This window comes from Arachis ipaensis, chromosome B1 (assembly GCF_059453495.1).
Source record: "Arachis ipaensis isolate K30076 ecotype BB chromosome B1, ASM5945349v1, whole genome shotgun sequence".
In the NCBI taxonomy this organism is placed as follows: Eukaryota; Viridiplantae; Streptophyta; class Magnoliopsida; order Fabales; family Fabaceae; genus Arachis; species Arachis ipaensis.
Window position 1 is genome coordinate 47816570 of NC_142436.1, and position 19561 is coordinate 47836130.

Genomic DNA, 19561 nt, shown 5'->3' on the forward strand with positions numbered 1-19561 from the left:
TACCGGGATTTTAATTTCTCAAAGAATAATCTGAGCCTAGAATTAAACAGCAGAACCTTCTGTCCTGGTTCAAAGACTCTAGAGGATAGTTTCTTGTCATGCCACATTTTTGCTTTTTCCTTATAAATTTTTGTATTTTTAAAAGCATTGAGTCTGAATTCCTCTAGCTCATTCAGCTGGAGTAATCTTTTCTCTCTAGCTAACTTAGCATCCAGGTTTAGGAATCTGGTTGCCCAGTAGGCCTTATGTTCCAGTTCCACGGGCAGATGACAGACCTTGCCATACACAAGCCGGTATGGAGAGGTTCCTATAGGAGTCTTGAATGCTGTTCTGTATGCCCACAGAGCATCATCCAAGCTTTTTGCCCAATCCTTTCTACGGGCAATTACAGTCCGTTCCAGGATTCTTTTTAGTTCTCTATTAGAGACTTCAGCCTGCCCATTTGTCTGTAGATGATATGGAGTTGCTACTTTGTGGCTAATTCCATATCGGACCATAGTAGAGTAAAGCTATTTATTGCAGAAATAAGTGCCCCCGTCACTGATTAGTACTCTGGGAACACCAAATCTGCTGAAGATATGTTTCTGGAGGAACTTCAGTACTGTCTTAGTATCATTAGTGGGTGTGGCAATTGCTTCTACCCATTTAGATGCGTAGTCTACTGCCACCAGAATGTAAGTATTTGAGTATGTGGTAGGAAAGGACCCATGAAGTCAATACCCCATACATCAAATAACTCAATCTCTAAGATCCCTTGTTGAGGCATGGAATAACCATGAGGTAAGTTACCAGCTCTCTCGCAACTGTCACAGTTACGCACAAACTCTCGGGCATTTCTATGGAGAGTAGGCCAGTAGAACCCACATTGGAGGACCTTAGTGGCTGTTCGCTCATCTCCGAAATGTCCTCCATATTGTGATCTATGGCAATGCCATAGGATCTTCTGTGCCTCTTTTCTAGGCACGCATCTGCGGATCATTCCGTCTGCACATCTCTTAAAGAGATATGGTTCATCCCATAAGTAGTACTTTGCATCAGAAATTAATTTTTTTGTTTGCTGCCTGCTGTACTCCTTGGGTATGAACCTCACAGCTTTATAATTTGCAATGTCTGCAAACCATGGTGCTTCCTGAATGGCAAAGAGTTGCTCATCTGAAAAGGTCTCAGAGATCTCTGTAGGAGGGAGGAACGCCCCTGCTACTGGTTCTATCCGGGACAGGTAATCAGCTACCTGGTTCTCTGTCCCTTTTCTGTCTCTTATTTCTATATCAAACTCTTACAGAAGCAATACCCATCTTATGAGCCTGGGTTTTGAATCCTGCTTTGTGAGTAGATATTTAAGAGCAGCATGGTCAGTATACACAATCACTTTTGAACCTACTAAATATGATCTAAACTTGTCAATGGCATAAACCACTGTAAGCAACTCTTTTTCTGTGGTTGTGTAGTTTTTCTATGTGTCATTTAGAACACGGCTAGCATAGTAAATGACGTGCAGAAGTTTGTTATGCCTCTGTCCTAATACTGCACCAATGGCATGGTCACTAGCATCACACATTAGTTCGAATGGTAATGTCCAGTCTGGTGTAGAAATAATTGGTGCTGTGACCAGCTTAGCTTTCAGAGTTTCAAACGCCTGTAGACACTCTGTGTCAAACACAAATAGTGTGTCAGTGGTGCACGAAATTGTGATCTCCAGGCTCGAACAAATCCTGGTAATGGCTCCAGAGCTTGGTGCTCTGATCTTAATTCATAATTGTCACAACTTCGATACAACTAACCAGCAAGTGCACTGGGTTGTCCAAGTAATACCTTACGTGAGTAAGGGTCGAATCCCACGGAGATTGTTGGTATGAAGCAAGCTATGGTCACCTTGTAAATCTCAGTCAGGCGGATATAAAGTGATAATGTTGTTTTCGAATATTATATAATAAAATAGGGATAGAGATACTTATGTAAATCATTGGTAGGAATTTCAGATAAGCGAATGGAGATGCTTTTCGTTCCTCTGAACCTCTGCTTTCCTGCTATCTTCATCCAGTCAGTCTTACTCCTTTCCATGGCTGGCTTTATGCAAGGGCATCACCGTTGTCAGTGGCTACATCCCCTCCTCTCAGTGAATAATATGCTCACGCACCCTGTCACGGCACGGCTATTCATCTGTCGGTTCTCGATCATGCTGGAATAGGATTCACCCTCCTTTTGCGTATGTCACTAACGCCCAGCACTCGCGAGTTTGAAGCTCGTCACAGTCATTCAATCATTGAATCCTACTCAGAATACCACAGACAAGGTTTAGACCTTCCGGATTCTCTTGAATGCCGCCATCATTCTAGCTTACGCCACGAAGATTCTGGTTAGGAGATCTAAGAGATATTCATTTTAGCTTAATTCATATAGAACAGAAGTGTTTGTCAGGCACGCGTTCGTAAAGGAGAAGGATGATGAGCGTCACACATAATCATCACCTTCATCATGTTCTTGGGTGCGAATGGATATCTTAGAAGCGAAATAAGAAGAATTGAATAGAAAACAGTAGTACTTTGCATTAATCTTTGAGGAACAGCAGAGCTCCACACCTTAATCTATGGAGTGTAGAAACTCTACCGTATGAAAATACATAAGTGAAGGTCCAGGCATGGCCGTGTGGCCAGCCCCTATGGTCTAAGAACAATGCGTTCCAAGATGCCTAATACAATAGTAAGAGGTCTTATTTATAATAAACTAGCTACTAGGGTTTACATGAGTAAGTATTTGATGTATAAATCCACTTCCGGGGCCCACTTGGTGTGTGTTTGGGCTGAGCTTAAGTGTTGCACGTGCAGAGGCCAATTGTGGAGTTGAACGCCAGTTTTTGTGCCAGTTTGGGCGTTCAACTCTGGTTTTGGATCCTTTTCTGGCGCTGGACGCCAGATTTGGGTAGAAAGCTGGCGTTGAACGCCAGTTTACGTCGTCAATTCTTGGCCAAAGTATGGACTATTATATATTGCTGGAAAGCCCTGGATGTCTAATTTCCAACGCAATTGGAAGCGCGCCATTTCGAGTTCTGTAGCTCCAGAAAATCCACTTTGAGTGCAGGGAGGTCAGAATCAAACACCATCAGCAGTCCTTTTTCAACCTCTGAATCTGATTTCTGCTCAAGTCCCTCAATTTCAGCCAGAAAATACCTGAAATCACAGAAAAACACACAAACTCATAGTAAAGTCCAGAAATGTGAATTTAACATAAAAACTTATGAAAACATCCCTAAAAGTAACTAGATCCTACTAAAAACATACTAAAAACAATGCCAAAAAGCGTATAAATTATCCGCTCATCACAACACCAAACTTAAATTGTTGCTTGTCCCCAAGCAACTGAAAATCAAATAGGATAAAAAGAAGAGAATATACTATAAATTCCAAACTATCAATGAAACAGAGCTTCAATCATATGAGCGGGACTTATAGCTTTTTGCCTCTTGAATAGTTTTGGCATCTCACTTTATCCATTGAAGTTTAGAATGATTGGCATCTATAGGAACTTCAGATTTCGAATCGTGTTATTGACTCTCCTAGTTCAGTATGATGATTCTTGAACACAGCTTCTTTATGAGTCTTGGCCGTGGCCCTAAGCACTTTGTTTTCCAGTATTACCACCGGATACATAAATGCCACAGACACATAACTGGGTGAACCTTTTCAGATTGTGACTCAGCTTTGCTAAAGTCCCCAATTAGAGGTGTCCAGGGTTCTTAAGCACACTCTTTTTTTGCTTTGGACCTTGACTTTAACCGCTCAGTCTCAAGTTTTCACTTGACACCTACACGCCACAAGCACATGGTTAGGGACAGCTTGGTTTAGCCGCTTAGACCAGGATTTTATTCCTTTAGGCCCTCCTATCCACTGATGCTCAAAGCCTTGGGATCCTTTTTATTTGCCCTTGCCTTTTGGTTTTAAGGGTTATTGGCTTTTTCTGCTTGCTTTCTCTTTCTTTTTTTTTTCTATATTTTTTTTTCGCCTAATTTTTTTTTTCCTACAAGCTTTGTTCTTTGCTGCTTTTTCTTGCTTCAAGAATCATTTTTATGATTTTTCAGATTATCAAATAACATGTCTCCTAGTCATCATTTTTTCAAGAGCCAACATATTTAACATTCTTAAACAACAACTTCAAAAAACATATGCACTGTTCAAGCATACATTCAGAAAACAAGAAGCATTATCACCACATCAATATAATTAAACTAAGTTCAAGGATAAATTCAAAACTCGTGTACTTCTTATTCTTTTGAATTAAAACAGTTTTTATTTTAAGAGAGGTGATGGATTCATAGGACATTCATAACTTTAAGACAAAGTTACTAACTACTAATGATCATGTAATGAAGACACAAACATAGATAAGCACATAACATAGAAAACGAAAAACAGAGAAAGTAAGAACAAGGAATGAGTCCACCTTAGTGATGTCCTTGAGCTCTTCTATGTCTCTTCCTTGTCTTTGCTGCTCCTCCTTCATTGCTTTTAGATCTTCTCTGATTTCATGAAGGATGATGGAGTGCTCTTGATGTTCCACCCTTAGTTGCTTCCAATAATTGTGTGGAAGAAAATGTATCACCTGAGGTATCTCAGGGATCTCTTGATTTGCAGTCAAATGTTCTACCACTGAGCTATAGACCCTTGATGGAAGCTTTTGTCTTCCCTTTCCTCTTTCTAGAGGTTTCTCTGGCCTTAGGTGCCATCAATGGTTATGGAAAAAACAAAAAAGCTATGCTTTTACCACACCAAACTTAGAATGTTGCTCGCCCTCGAGCAAAAGAAGAAAGAATAGAAGAATAAGAAGAAGATATGGAGGAGATGGATGGGAGTGTGTATTCGGCCATATGGGTGGGATTGGGTGGGAGAGAGATGTTGAATTTTTGAAGGTAGTGGGTGTATGGATGTGAATGGTAAATGGAAAAAAAGAAGGGATGATCATGAATGGAAAGAGAGATGATGAGGTAGGTGGGGATCCTGTGGGGTCCACAGATCCTGAGGTGTCAAGGCATTTACATTCCTGCACCAATTTAGGCATGTAAAATGCCCTTGCACACAACTCTGGGCATTCAGCGCCAAGTTGGTGCCCATTTTGGGCGTTCAACGCCCCTTTGCTGCCATTTCTGGCGTTGAACGCCAGAACCATGCTTGTTCTGGGCGTTCAGCGCCAGGATGCTCCCATTCTGGGCGTTCAGCGCCAGAACTATGCTCTGTTCTGGCGTTTGAACGCCAGACAGATGCTCCTCCAGGGTGTGATTTTTCTTCTGCTGTTTTTGATTCCGTTTTCAATTTTTATATTTATTTTGTGACTCCACATGATCCTGAACTTAAGAAAACATGAAAAACAATAAAAATAAGAATTAGATAAACATTGGGTTGCCTCCCAACAAGCGCTTCTTTAATGTCAATAGCTTGACAGTTAGCTCTCATGGAGCCTCACAGATGTGCAGAGCTTTGTTGAGACTCTCCAACACCAAACTTAGAGTTTGGACATGGGAGTTCAACACCAAACTTAGAGTTTGGTTGTGGCCTCCCAACACCAAACTTAGGGTTTGACTGCGGGGGCTCTGGTTGACTCTGCTTTGAGAGAAGCTTTTCAAGCTTCCTCTCCATGGTTGCAGAGGGAGATCCTTGATTTTTGAATACAAGGGAGTTCTCATTCCATTGAAGGACTATTTCACCTCTGTCAACATCAATCACAGCTCTTGTTGTGGCCAGGAAAGGTCTTCCTAGGATGATGGATTCATCCTCTTCCTTTCCAGTATCCAGGACTATGAAATCAGTAGGTATGTAAAGGCCTTCAACCTTTACTAATACATCTTCTACTTGTCCATAAGCCTGTCTTCTTGAGCTGTCTGCCATCTCTAGTGAGATTTTAGCAGCTTGCACCCCATAGATTCCCAGTTTCTCTATTACAGAGAGGGGCATGAGGTTTATTCCTGAACCAAGGTCACACAGAGCCTTAAAGATCATGGTGCCTATGGTACAGGGTATTATGAACTTTCCAGGATCTTGTCTCTTCTGAGGCAATGTCAGTTGATCCAGATCACTTAGTTCATTGATGAACAAGGGAGGTTCAACTTCCCAAGCATCAATGCCAAACAATTTGGCATTCAGCTTCATGATTGCACCAAGAAACTTGGCAGTTTGCTCTTCAGTGACATCTTCATTCTCTTCAGAAGAGGAGTACTCATCAGAGCTCATGAAGGGCATAAGGAGGTTCAATGGAATCTCTATGGTCTCTAGATGAGCCTCAGATTCCTTTGGTTCCTCAGAGGGAAGCTCCTTATTGATCACTGGACGTCCCAGGAGGTCTTCCTCCTTGGGATTCACGTCCTCTCCTCTCCTCACAGGTTCGGCCATGGCGCTTATGTCAATGGCCTTGCACTCTCCTTTTGGATTCTCTTCTGTATTGCTTGAGAGAGTACTAGGAGGGATTTCAGTGATCCTTTTACTCAGCTGGCCCACTTGTGCTTCCAGATTTCTAATAGAAGATCTTGTTTCATTCATGAAACTTACAGTGGCCTTAGATAGATCAGAGACTAAGTTTGCTAAATTAGAAGCATTTTGTTCAGAGTTCTCTGTCTGTTGCTGAGTTGATGATGGAAAAGGCTTGCTATTGCTAAACCTGTTTCTTCCACCATTGTTAAAGCCTTGTTGAGGCTTTTGATCCTTCCATGAGAAATTTGGATGATTTCTCCATGATGAGTTATAGGTGTTTTCATAAGGTTCACCTAAGTAGTTCACCTCTGCTATTGCAGGGTTCTCAGGATCATAAGCTTCTTCTTCAGAAGAAGCCTCTTGAGTACTGTTGGATGCAGCTTGCATTCCATTCAGACTCTGAGAAATCATATTGACTTGCTGAGTCAATATTTTGTTCTGAGCCAATATGGCATTCAGAGTATCAACTTCAAGAACTCCCTACTTCATAGGCGTCCCATTACTCACAGGATTCCTTTCAGAAGTGTACATGAACTGGTTATTAGCAACCATGTCAATGAGTTCTTGAGCTTCTGCAGGCGTTTTCTTTAGGTGAATGGACCCACCTGCAGAAGTGTCCAGTGACATCTTTGATAGCTCAGATAAACCATCATAGAATATATCCAGGATGGTCCATTCTGAAAGCATGTCAGAAGGACACTTTTTGGTCAACTGTTTGTATCTTTCCCAAGCTTCATAGAGATATTCACCTTCTTTCTGTCTGAAGGTTTGAACATCAGCTCTAAGCTTGCTCAGCTTTTGAGGAGGAAAGTACTTGGCTAAGAAAGCCGTGACCAGCTTATCCCAAGAGTTCAGGCTGTCTTTAGGTTGAGAATCCAACCATAATCTAGCTCTGTCTCTTACAGCAAAAGGGAAAAGCATGAGCCTGTAGACTTCAGGATCTACTCCATTAGTCTTAACAGTATCACATATCTGCAAGAATTCAGTTAAGAACTGAAAAGGATCTTCAGATGGAAGTCCATGAAACTTGCAGTTCTGCTGCATCAGAGAAACTAATTGAGGTTTCAGCTCAAAGTTGTTTGCTCCAATGGCAGGGATGGAGATGCTTCTTCCATGTAAATTGGAATTAGGTGCAGTAAAGTCACCAAGCATCTTCCTTACATTATCATTATTTTCGGCTGCTATCTCCTCTGCCTGTTCGAAAATTTCTGAAAGGTTATCTCTGGATTGTTGTATTTTAGCTTCTCTTAATTTTCTCTTCAGAGTCCTTTCAGGTTCTAGATCTGCTTCCACAAGAATGTTCTTATCCTTACTCCTGCTCATATGACAAAGAAGAAGGCACAAAAAAATAATAATAATAATAATAATAGAGATCCTTTATACCACAGTATAGGGATCCCTTTGTGAGTGGAAGAAAAGGGGGAGACAAAGAATGTAATATAAAGGAAGAAACACAACTGTGAGAATGGAAGAGATGTGAGATGAGATGTTAGGATATGAATGAATAAATAGAATAGGATGGGGGAGGTATAATTTTCGAAAATTATTTTGAAAAGGAGTTAGTGATTTTTGAAAATTGGTTTTTGAAAATTTGTTAGTATTTTTCGAAAATTTTTTTTTTGAAATAAAAATAAAAATAAAAATAATTAGTTAATTAAAAAGAAATTTTTGAAAAAAGGGGAGATATTTTCGAAAATTAGAAAGAGAGAATTAGTTAGGTGGTTTTGAAAAAGTTAAGAAACAAACAAAAAGTTAGTTAGTTAGTTGAAACAAATTTTGAAAAGATAAGAAGTTAGGAGGTTAGAGAAGATATTTTGAAAAGATATTTTTGAAAAAGATAAGATAAGAAGATATTTTTGAAAAGATATGATAGAAATTAGTTTTTGAAAAAGATTTGAATTTTTAAAATCACAATTAATGACTTGATTCACAAGAAATCACAAGATATGATTCTAGAACTTAAAGTTTGAATCTTTCTTAACAAGCAAGTAACAAACTTGAAATTTTTGAATCAAAACATTAATTGCTATTGTTATTTTCGAAAATTTGATACAAAAATAAGAAAAATTTTTTTGAAAAATTTTTTTTTTTTGAATTTTTCGAAAATAACTAAGAATTTTGAAAAAGATTTGATTTTTGAAAAAGATTTTGAAAAAGATAAGATTTTCAAATTGAAAATTTGATTTGACTCATAAGAAACAATTTGATTTTAAAAATTTTTGAAAAAGTCAATCCAAATTTTCGAATTTGATGAGAGAAAAAGGGAAAGATATTTTTTTGATTTTTGAAATTTTTATGAAAAACATGAAAATTATGCAATGCATGAAATTTTTAGATCAAAACATGTGATGCATGCAAGAATACTATGAATGTCAAGATGAACACCAAGAACACCTTGAATGCCATGATGAACATCAAGAACATATTTTTGAAAAAAAAATTTTATGCAAAGAAAACATGCAAGACACCAAACTTAGAATTCTTTAATGCTTACGCACTAAGAATTCAAGAATGCATATGATAAACATGAAAAGACACAAAACAAAAAATCATCAAGATCAAACAAGAAGACTTACCAAGAACAACTTGAAGATCATGAAGAACACCATGAATGCATGATATTTTCGAAAAATGCAAGATGCACATGCAATTGACACCAAACTTATAACATGACTCAAGACTCAAACAAGAAACACAAAATATTTTTTTGATTTTTATGATTTTCTAAATTTTTTTTTGGATTTTTTCGAAAATTATATGAAAAAGAAGAAATAAGGATTCCAAAATTTTTAATATGAATTCCAGGAATCTTGCATTCTTAGTCTAAAGCTTCAGTCCAGGAATTAGACATGGCTCACTAGCCAGCCAAGCTTTCAATGAAAAGCTCCGGTCCAAAACACTAGACATGGCCAATGGCCAGCCAAGCTTTAGCATGTAATTCAGACATGACATGCCTTACATACCCTACAGTCATATAAGAGCTGATGGTTGGAAGCCTCAGTCCAAAATAATTTAGACATGGCTTTACAACCAGCTAGGCTTCACATGCTTCATGAAACACTAGAATTCATTCTTTAAAATCTTGAATAAAATTTTTGAAAACATTTTTATATTTTTCGAAAACAAAAGAGAAAAATTTTTTTTTTTTTGAAAATATTTTTGAAAGATTTTTGAAAAGAAAACAAAAAGAAAATTACCTAATCTGAGCAACAAGATGAACCGTCAGTTGTCCATACACAAACAATCCCCGGCAACGGCGCCAAAAACTTGGTGCACGAAATTGTGATCTCCAGGCTCGAACAAATCCTGGTAATGGCTCCAGAGCTTGGTGCTCTGATCTTAATTCATAATTGTCACAACTTCGATACAACTAACCAGCAAGTGCACTGGGTCGTCCAAGTAATACCTTACGTGAGTAAGGGTCGAATCCCACGGAGATTGTTGGTATGAAGCAAGCTGTGGTCACCTTGTAAATCTCAGTCAGGCGGATATAAAGTGATAATGTTGTTTTCGAATATTATATAATAAAATAGGGATAGAGATACTTATGTAAATCATTGGTAGGAATTTCAGATAAGCGAATGGAGATGCTTTTCGTTCCTCTGAACCTCTGCTTTCCTGCTATCTTCATCCAGTCAGTCTTACTCCTTTCCATGGCTGGCTTTATGCAAGGGCATCACCGTTGTCAGTGGCTACATCCCCTCCTCTCAGTGAATAATATGCTCACGCACCCTGTCACGGCACGGCTATTCATCTGTCGGTTCTCGATCATGCTGGAATAGGATTCACCCTCCTTTTGCGTATGTCACTAACGCCTAGCACTCGCGAGTTTGAAGCTCGTCACAGTCATTCAATCATTGAATCCTACTCAAAATACCACAGACAAGGTTTAGACCTTCCGGATTCTCTTGAATGCCGCCATCATTCTAGCTTACGCCACGAAGATTCTGGTTAGGAGATCTAAGAGATATTCATTCTAGCTTAATTCATGTAGAACAGAAGTGTTTGTCAGGCACGCGTTCGTAAAGGAGAAGGATGATGAGCGTCACACATAATCATCACCTTCATCATGTTCTTGGGTGCGAATGGATATCTTAGAAGCGAAATAAGAAGAATTGAATAGAAAACAGTAGTACTTTGCATTAATCTTTGAGGAACAGCAGAGCTCCACACCTTAATCTATGGAGTGTAGAAACTCTACCGTATGAAAATACATAAGTGAAGGTCCAGGCATGGCCGTGTGGCCAGCCCTTATGGTCTAAGAACAATGCGTTCCAAGATGCCTAATACAATAGTAAGAGGTCCTATTTATAATAAACTAGCTACTAGGGTTTACATGAGTAAGTATTTGATGTATAAATCCACTTCCGGGGCCCACTTGGTGTGTGTTTGGGCTGAGCTTAAGTGTTGCACGTGCAGAGGCCAATTGTGGAGTTGAACGCCAGTTTTTGTGCCAGTTTGGGCGTTCAACTCTGGTTTTGGATCCTTTTCTGGCGCTGGACGCCAGATTTGGGTAGAAAGCTGGCGTTGAACGCCAGTTTACGTCGTCAATTCTTGGCCAAAGTATGGACTATTATATATTGCTGGAAAGCCCTGGATGTCTAATTTCCAACGCAATTGGAAGCGCGCCATTTCGAGTTCTGTAGCTCCAGAAAATCCACTTTGAGTGCAGGGAGGTCAGAATCCAACAGCATCAGCAGTCCTTTTTCAACCTCTGAATCTGATTTCTGCTCAAGTCCCTCAATTTCAGCCAGAAAATACCTGAAATCACAGAAAAACACACAAACTCATAGTAAAGTCCAGAAATGTGAATTTAACATAAAAACTTATGAAAACATCCCTAAAAGTAACTAGATCCTACTAAAAACATACTAAAAACAATGCCAAAAAGCGTATAAATTATCCGCTCATCAGTCAGCAGCTAGCAGATTGCTCAGAGGTTTTGCAATTTTTGAAAAATCCTTTGTAAACCTCCTATAGAATCCTGCATGCCCCAAAAAGCTTCTAATTGCCTTAACATCGACAGGTGGTGGTAATTTTTCAATTACTTCCACTTTAGCTTGATCCACCTCTATTCCCTTGTTTGAAATTTTATGCCCAAGGACAATTCCTTCAGTCACCATAAAGTGACATTTTTCCCAGTTTAAAACTAGGTTGGTCTCTTGGCATCTTTTCAGAACAAGTGATAAATGGTCAAGATAGGAGCTGAATGAGTCTCCAAACACTGAAAAGTCATCCATGAAGACTTCCAAAAATTTCTCTACCATATCAGAGAAGATAGAGAGCATGCACCTCTGAAAGGTTGCAGGTGCATTGCATAGACCAAAGGGTATCCTTCTGTAGGCAAATACTCCAGAAGGACCTGTGAATGCTGTTTTCTCTTGGTCTTGAGGATATACTGTAATTTGGTTGTAACCTGAATAGCCATCCAAAAAGCAGTAGGATTCATGACCTGCTAGTCTCTCTAGCATCTGGTCTATGAATGGTAAAGGAAAATGATCCTTGCTGGTGGCTGTATTGAGCCTTCTGTAGTTAATAAACATACCTCGCCCTGTAATTATTCTTGTAGGAACCAGTTCATTCTTTTCATTATGAACCACTGTCATGCCTCCCTTCTTGGGGACAACATGGACAGGGCTCACCCAGGGGCTATCAGAAATAGGATAAATAATCCCAGCCTCTAGTAACTTAGTGACCTCTTTCTTCACCACCTCCTTCATGGCTGGATTTAACCGCCTCTGTGGTTGAACCTCTGGCTTAGCATCATCCTCCAATAGGATCTTGTGCATGCATCTTGCTGGGCTAATGCCCTTAAGATCACTTATGGACCATCCAAGAGCTGTCTTGTGTGTCCTCAGCACCTGGATTAGTGCTTTCTCTTTCTATGGATTTAAAGCAGAGCTTATGATCACCGAAAAAGTGTCACCTTCTCCCAGAAATGCATATTTCAGGGATGGTGGTAGTGGTTTGAGCTCGAGTTTAGGAGGCTTATCCTCTTCCTGAGGAATTTTTAGAGGTTCTTTTATTTCCTCTGGTTCCTCCAGATCAGGCTGAACATCTTTAAAGATGTCCTCTAGCTCTGATTTGAGACTCTCAGTCATATTGATCTCTTCCACCAAGAAGTCAATAATATCAACGCTCATGCAGTCATTTGATGTGTCTGGATGCTGCATAGCTTTGACAACATTTAACTTGAACTCATCCTCATTGACTCTCAGGGTCACTTCCCCTTTTTGGACATCAATGAGAGTTTGTCCTGTTGCCAGGAAGGGTCTTCCTAGAATGAGAGTTGCACTCTTGTGCTCCTCTATTTCCATCAAAACTACTTGCTTTGATGGGAGGTGTACAGATGCTACTCCCATATGCAGCTGTAATGGGGTTAGCATATGACCCCAAAGTCCTTCTGGACTGCTCATTTCCACTTAGGTCCATGATGGAGAAAGGGAGATGATGTGGATTGCAAATAAAATATACTTTTTTTTTTTTGAATACCGAAATTAAAATAAAATAAAATAATTGAAAATTTGAATATAAGTTCGAAAATTAGAAGAAAATGAAATAAAAGCAAATCGAAAACTAAATTAATTAAAAAGATTTTGGAAAAAGAATGCTTAGTTAATTTCGAAATATGAAAGAGAAAAGTAGTTAGGTGATTTTTTTTGAAAAAGATTTTGAAATTAGCAATCAAAAAGATATGATTGAAGAAATTAAAAAGATTTGATTTTTGAAAAAGATTTGAAAAGATCAATTTTTTTGAAATCAGAATTTTGACTTGACTAAAAAAAGGTATGATTTTGAAAATCTTTGACTAATTTAATGCAAAATTTCAAAATTTATGAATAAAATAAGGAAAAGATATTTTTTTAATTTTTTAATTTTAATGAGAAAAGAGAAAAACAACAAAATGACACTAAACTTATAAATTTTAGATCAAAACAAAGAGAACAAACAAGAAAACTTTGAATGTCAAGATGAACACCAAGAACAAATTTTTGAAAAATTTTTAAGTAAATAAAAGCACAAGGGACACCAAACTTAAAATTTTTAGAAAATCAAACACAAATTTTCGAAAATTTAAAGGAAAACATAAAGAAGACACCAAACTTAGAATTTTTAAAGATCAAGAAAGACTAAGAATATGCAAATTCAAAAAATTGAAAGAAAATACAGCATGCAATTGACACCAAACTTAAAATATAAAACTAAACTCAAATGAAAGACTCAAATTTAGTGACTCTAAACCAACAAAAATAAATTATTCCTAATCTAAGCAACAAGATAAACCGTCAGTTGTCCAAACTTGAACAATCCCCAGCAACGACGCTAAAAACTTGGTGCACGAAATCACAATCACACTTTTGCAATTCCGCACAACTAACCAGCAAGTGCACTGGGTCGTCCAAGTAATACCTTACGTGAGTAAGGGTCGATCCCACGGAGATTGTCGGCTTGAAGCAAGCTATGGTTATCTTGTAACTCTTAGTCAGGATATCAATAATTCTCAGATTTAATCGGAATGACTAAAAGGACATGGATTAAATAATACTTGTTATGCAGTAATGGAGAACAGGTTGAGGTTTTGGAGATGCTCTGTCTTCTGAATCTCCGCTTTCCTACTATCTTCTTCTTCACGCACGCAAGGCTCCTTCTATGGCAAGCTGTATGTTGGTGGATCACCGTTGTCAATGGCTACCATCCGTCCTCTCAGTGAAAATGGTCCAAATGCGCTGTCACCGCATGGCTAATCATCTGTTGGTTCTCACTCATGCTGGAATAAGATCCATTGATCCTTTTGCGTCTGTCACTACGCCCAGCTCTTGCGAGTTTGAAGCCCGTCATAGTCATCCCTTCCCAGATCCTACTCGGAATACCACAGACAAGGTTTAGACTTTCCAGATCTCAAGAATGGCTGCCAATAATTCTAGCCTATACCACGAAGACTCTGATCTGAATCAGGAGGCTAAGAGATAAACACTCAGTCTAAGGTAGAACAGAGGTGGTTGTCAGACACGCGTTCATAGGTTGAGAATGGTGATGAGTGTCATGGATCATCACATTCATCAAGTTGAAGTGCGAGTGAATATCTTAGAATAGAAACAAGCGTGATTGAATGGAAAACAGTAGTAATTGCATTAATTCATCAAAACACAGCAGAGCTCCTCACCCCCAACCATGGGGTTTAAAGACTCATGCCGTAGAAGATATAAATTCAGAAATGAAATGTCATGAGGTACAAAATGAATCACTAAAAGTAGTATTTATAATAAACTAGTGACCTATGGTTACAGAAAATGAGTAAGCTAGAATAGTTAGTGTAGAATCCACTTCCGGGCCCACTTGGTGTGTGCTTGGGCTAAGCATTGAAACTTTCACATGTAGAGATTTTTCTTGGAGTTAAACGCCAGCTTTTGTGCCAGTTTGGGCGTTTAACTCCAGCTTTTATGCCAGTTCTGGCGTTTAACGCCAGAACAGAGCATGGAATTGGCGTTAAACGCCAGAAACAAGCAGCAAGCTGGCGTTTAACGCCAGACATGCATTCTAAAGGCGTTTTGCACGCCTAATTGGAGTAAGGATGCTAAGTCCATGACCCCACAGGATCTGTGGACCCCACAAGATCCCCACCTACCCCACCTCTTCTTCTTTCCTCTTCACACCTTTTCATAACTCTCTTCCCCAAATACCCTTCACCAATCACCTCCATACCTCTTCCCCAAATACCCTTAACCACTCACATCTATCCACTCTTTCCCATAAACCCCACCTACCTCCAAAATTCAAATTCTTTTCCCTCCCAAACCCAACCCTAATGGCCGAAACCTACCCTTCTCCTCACCCCTATATAAACCCCTCAACACTACTCCATTTTCACACATTACAACCACCACTCCTCCCCCTTGGCCGAATACCCCTTCTCCCTCCATCTCCTCCATTTTCTTCTTCTTCTACTACTTCCTTTCTTCTTTTGCTCGGGGACGAGCAAACCTTTTAAGTTTGGTGTGGTAAAATCATTGCTTTTTGTTTATCCATAACCATTAATAGCACCTAAGGCCAGAGAAACCTCAAGAAAGAGGAAAGGGAAGGCAATTGCTTCCACCTCTGAGTCATGGGAGATGGAGAGATTCATATCAAGGGTCCATCAAGACCACTTCTATGAAGTTGTGGCCAAGAAAAAGGTGATCCCTGAGGTCCCTTTTAAGCTCAAAAAGAGCGAATATCCGGAGATCCGAAAAGAGATTAGAAGAAGAGGATGGGAAGTTCTCTCTAATACTATTCAACAAGTCTGGATCTTAATGGTTCAAGAGTTCTCTGCAAACGCATGGATCACTAGGAACCATGATCAAAGTATGAACCCGAATCCAAAGAAGTGGCTTACCATGGTTCGGGGGAAATACTTAGATTTCAATCCGGAAAATGTAAGGTTGGCGCTCAACTTGCCAATGATGCAAGAAAACGCACGCCCTTACACTAGAAGGGTCAACTTTGATCAAAGGTTGGACCAAGTCCTCATGGACATATGTGTAGAAGGAGCTCAATGGAAAGTTGACTCAAGAGGCAAACCGGTTCAATTGAGAAGACCGGACCTTAAGCCTGTAGCTAGAGGATGGTTGGAGTTCATCCAACGCTCAATTATTCCTACTAGCAACCGGTTTGAAGTTACTGTAGACCGGGCCATCATGATCCATAGTATCATGATTGGGGAGGAAGTGGAAGTTCATGAGATTATACCTCAAGAACTCTACAAGGTGGCTGACAAGTCCTCCACTTTGGCAAGGTTAGCCTTTTCTCACCTCATTTGCCACCTCTGAAATTCGGCTGGAATTGACATAGAGGGAGACATCCTCATTGAAGAGGACAAGCCCATCACTAAGAAAAGGATGGAGCAAACAAGAGATCATGGACCTCAACAAGAGCATGAGGAAATTCCTCACCATGAAATCCCTGAGATGCCTCAAGGGATGCATTTCCCTCCACAGAACTATTGGGAGCAAATTAACACCTCCCTAGGAGAATTAAGTTCCAACATGGGACAACTAAGGATGGAACACCAAGAGCACTCCATCATTCTCCATGAGATTAGAGAAGGTCAAAGAGCTATGAGAGAGGAGCAACAAAGACAAGGAAGAGACATAGAGGAGCTCAAGAGCACCATTGGTTCTTCAAGAAGAGGAAGACGCCACCCTCACTAAGGTGGACCCGTTCCTTAATCTCTTTGTCTATTTAATTTTCTCTATTTTTCGTTTACTATGCTTTATGTTTATGTTTGTGTCTTATTACATGATCATTAGTATTTAAGTGTCTATGTCTTAAAGTTATGAATGTCCTATGAATCCATCACCTTTCTTAAATGAAAAACGCTTTAATTACAAAAGAACAAGAAGTACATGAATTTCGAATTCATCCTTGAAATTAGTTTAATTATTTTGATGTGGTGACAATACTTTTTGTTTTCTGAATGAATGCTTGAACAGTGCATATGTCTTTTGATATTGTTGTTTATGAATGTTAAATATGTTGGCTCTTGAAAGAATGATGAAAAGGAGAAATGTTATTGATAATCTGAAAAATCATAAAATTGATTCTTGAAGCAAGAAAAAGCAGTGAATACAAAAGCTTGCGAAAAAAAAAAGAAAAGAAAAATGGCAAAAAAAATAAAAAAAAGGGAGAAAGAAAAAGAAAAAGCAAGCAGAAAAAGCCAAAAGCTCTTTAAACCAAAAGGCAAGAGCAAAAAAGCCAATAGCCCTTAAAACCAAAAGGCAAGGATAAAAAGGATCCAAGGCTTTGAGCATTAATGGATAGGTGCGCCCAAAAGGAATAAAATCCTGGCCTAAGCGGCTAAACTAAGTTGTCCCTAACCATGTGCTTGTGGCGTGAAGGTGTCAAGTTAAAAGCTTGAGACTGAGCGGTTAAAGTCGTGATCCAAAGCAAAAAGAAGAGTGTGCTTAAGAACCCTGGACACCTCTAATTGGGGACTCTAGCAAAGCTGAGTCACAATCTGAAAAGGTTCACCCAGTTATGTGTCTGTGGCATTTATGTATCCGGTGGTAATACTGGAAAACAAAGTGCTTAGGGCCACGGCCAAGACTCATAAAGTAACTGTGTTCAAGAATCAACATACTGAACTAGGAGAATCAATAACACTATCTGAATTCTGAGTTCCTATAGATGCCAATCATTCTGAACTTCAAGGGAAAAAGTGAGATGCCAAAACTGTTCAGAGGCAAAAAGCTACTAGTCCCGCTCATCTGATTGGAGCTAAGTTTCATTGATATTTTGGAATTTATAGTATATTCTCTTCTTTTTATCCTATTTGATTTTCAGTTGCTTGGGGACAAGCAACAATTTAAGTTTGGTGTTGTGATGAGCGGATAATTTATACGCTTTTTGGCATTGTTTTTACATAGTTTTTAGTATGATTTAATTAGTTTTTAGTATATTTTTATTAGTTTTTAAATAAAAATCACATTTCTGGAATTTACTATGAGTTTGTGTATTTTTCTGTGATTTCAGGTAATTTCTAGCTGAAATTGAGGGACTTGAGCAAAAATCAGATTCAGAGACTGAAGAAGGACTGCCGATGTTGTTGGATTTTGACATTCCTACACTCAAAGTTGATTTTCTGGAGCTACACTAGTCTAAATGGCGTGCTCTTAATTGCGTTGGAAAGTAGACATCTAGGGCTTTCCAGCAATATATAATAGTCCATACTTTATGTGATTTTAGATGACGCAAACTGGCGTTCAGTGCCAACTTTCTGCCCTATTCTAGCGTTAAACGCCAGAAACAAGTTGCAAAGCAGAGTTAAACGCCAGAAACAAGTTTCAAACTGGCGTTTAACTCCAAGGAAGACCTCTACACATGAAAGCTTCAATGCTCAGCCCAAGCACACACCAAGTGGGCCCAAAAGTGGATTTCTGCATCATTTACTTATCTCTGTAAACCCTAGTAACTAGTTTAGTATAAATAGGACTTTTTACTATGGTATTTATATCTTTTGATCATTTTTGAGACTATCCTTGTATCACTTTTGATCTTTTGATCACGTTTAGGGGGCTGGCCATTTGGCCATGCCTGGACCTTCTTCTTATGTATTTTCAACGGTAGAGTTTCTACACACCATAGATTAAGGTGTGGAGCTCTGCTGTTCCTCATGAATTAATGCAAAGTATTATTATTTTTCTATTCAATTCAAGACTATTTCTTCTCTAAGATATTCATTCGCACACAAGAACATGATGAATGTGATGATTATGTGACGCTCATCATCATTCTCACTTATGAACGCGTGCCTGACAAACACTTCCGTTCTACATTCAAACAAGCTTGAATGCATATCTCTTAGCCTCCTGATCTATGATCAGAGTCTTCGTGGTATAGGCTAGAATTATTGGTGGCTATTCTTGAGATCCGGAAAGTCTAAACCTTGTCTGTGGTATTCCGAGTAGGATCTGGGAAGGGATGGCTGTGACGAGCTTCAAACTCGCGAGTGCTGGGCCTAGTGACAGACGCAAAAGGATTACTGAATCCTATTCCAGTATGATCGAGAACCAACAGATGATTAGCCGTGCGGTGACAGCACATTTGGACCATTTTCACTGAGAGGATGGGATGTAGCCATTGACAACAGTGATGCCCAACATACAGCTTGCCATAGAAAGGAGTATGAAGGATTGGATGAAGGCAGTAGGAAAGCAGAGATTCAGAAGGAACTAAGCATCTCCATACGCTTATCTAAAATTCTCACCAATGAATTACATAAGTATCTCTATCCTATTTTATGTTTTATTTATGTTTTAATTATTAAAACTCTATAACCATTTGAATCCGCTTGACTGAGATTTACAAGGTGAACATAGCTTGCTTCAAGCCGACAATCTCTGTGGGATCGACCCTTACTCACGTAAGGTATTACTTGGACGACCCAGTGCAGTTGTTGGTTAGTTGTACGAAGTTGTGACAAAGAATTAAGATTATGAACGTGCGTATTAAGTTTTGGCGCCGTTACCAAGGAATGAACAATCACGATTTCGTGCACCACTGTATGATCCTCTCGGATGAAAATAAATCCATATGCGCTGTCACCGCACGGCTAATCATCTGTCGGTTCC

The 19561-nt window shown here is 39.2% G+C and overlaps 1 protein-coding gene and 1 non-coding gene across 2 annotated transcripts in view; one reads left to right on the top strand and one right to left on the bottom strand.

Annotated features, from left to right (window-relative positions):
* LOC148576472 (uncharacterized) overlaps window positions 1–19561 on the bottom strand; it is a 32329-nt gene that overhangs the window by 7346 nt on the left and 5422 nt on the right. The gene's annotated exons all lie outside the window — the stretch shown is intronic.
* Window positions 7137–7244, top strand: LOC148576473 (small nucleolar RNA R71). Its single transcript, XR_015904124.1, has one exon. It is a non-coding gene; the product is annotated as a small nucleolar RNA R71 (small nucleolar RNA).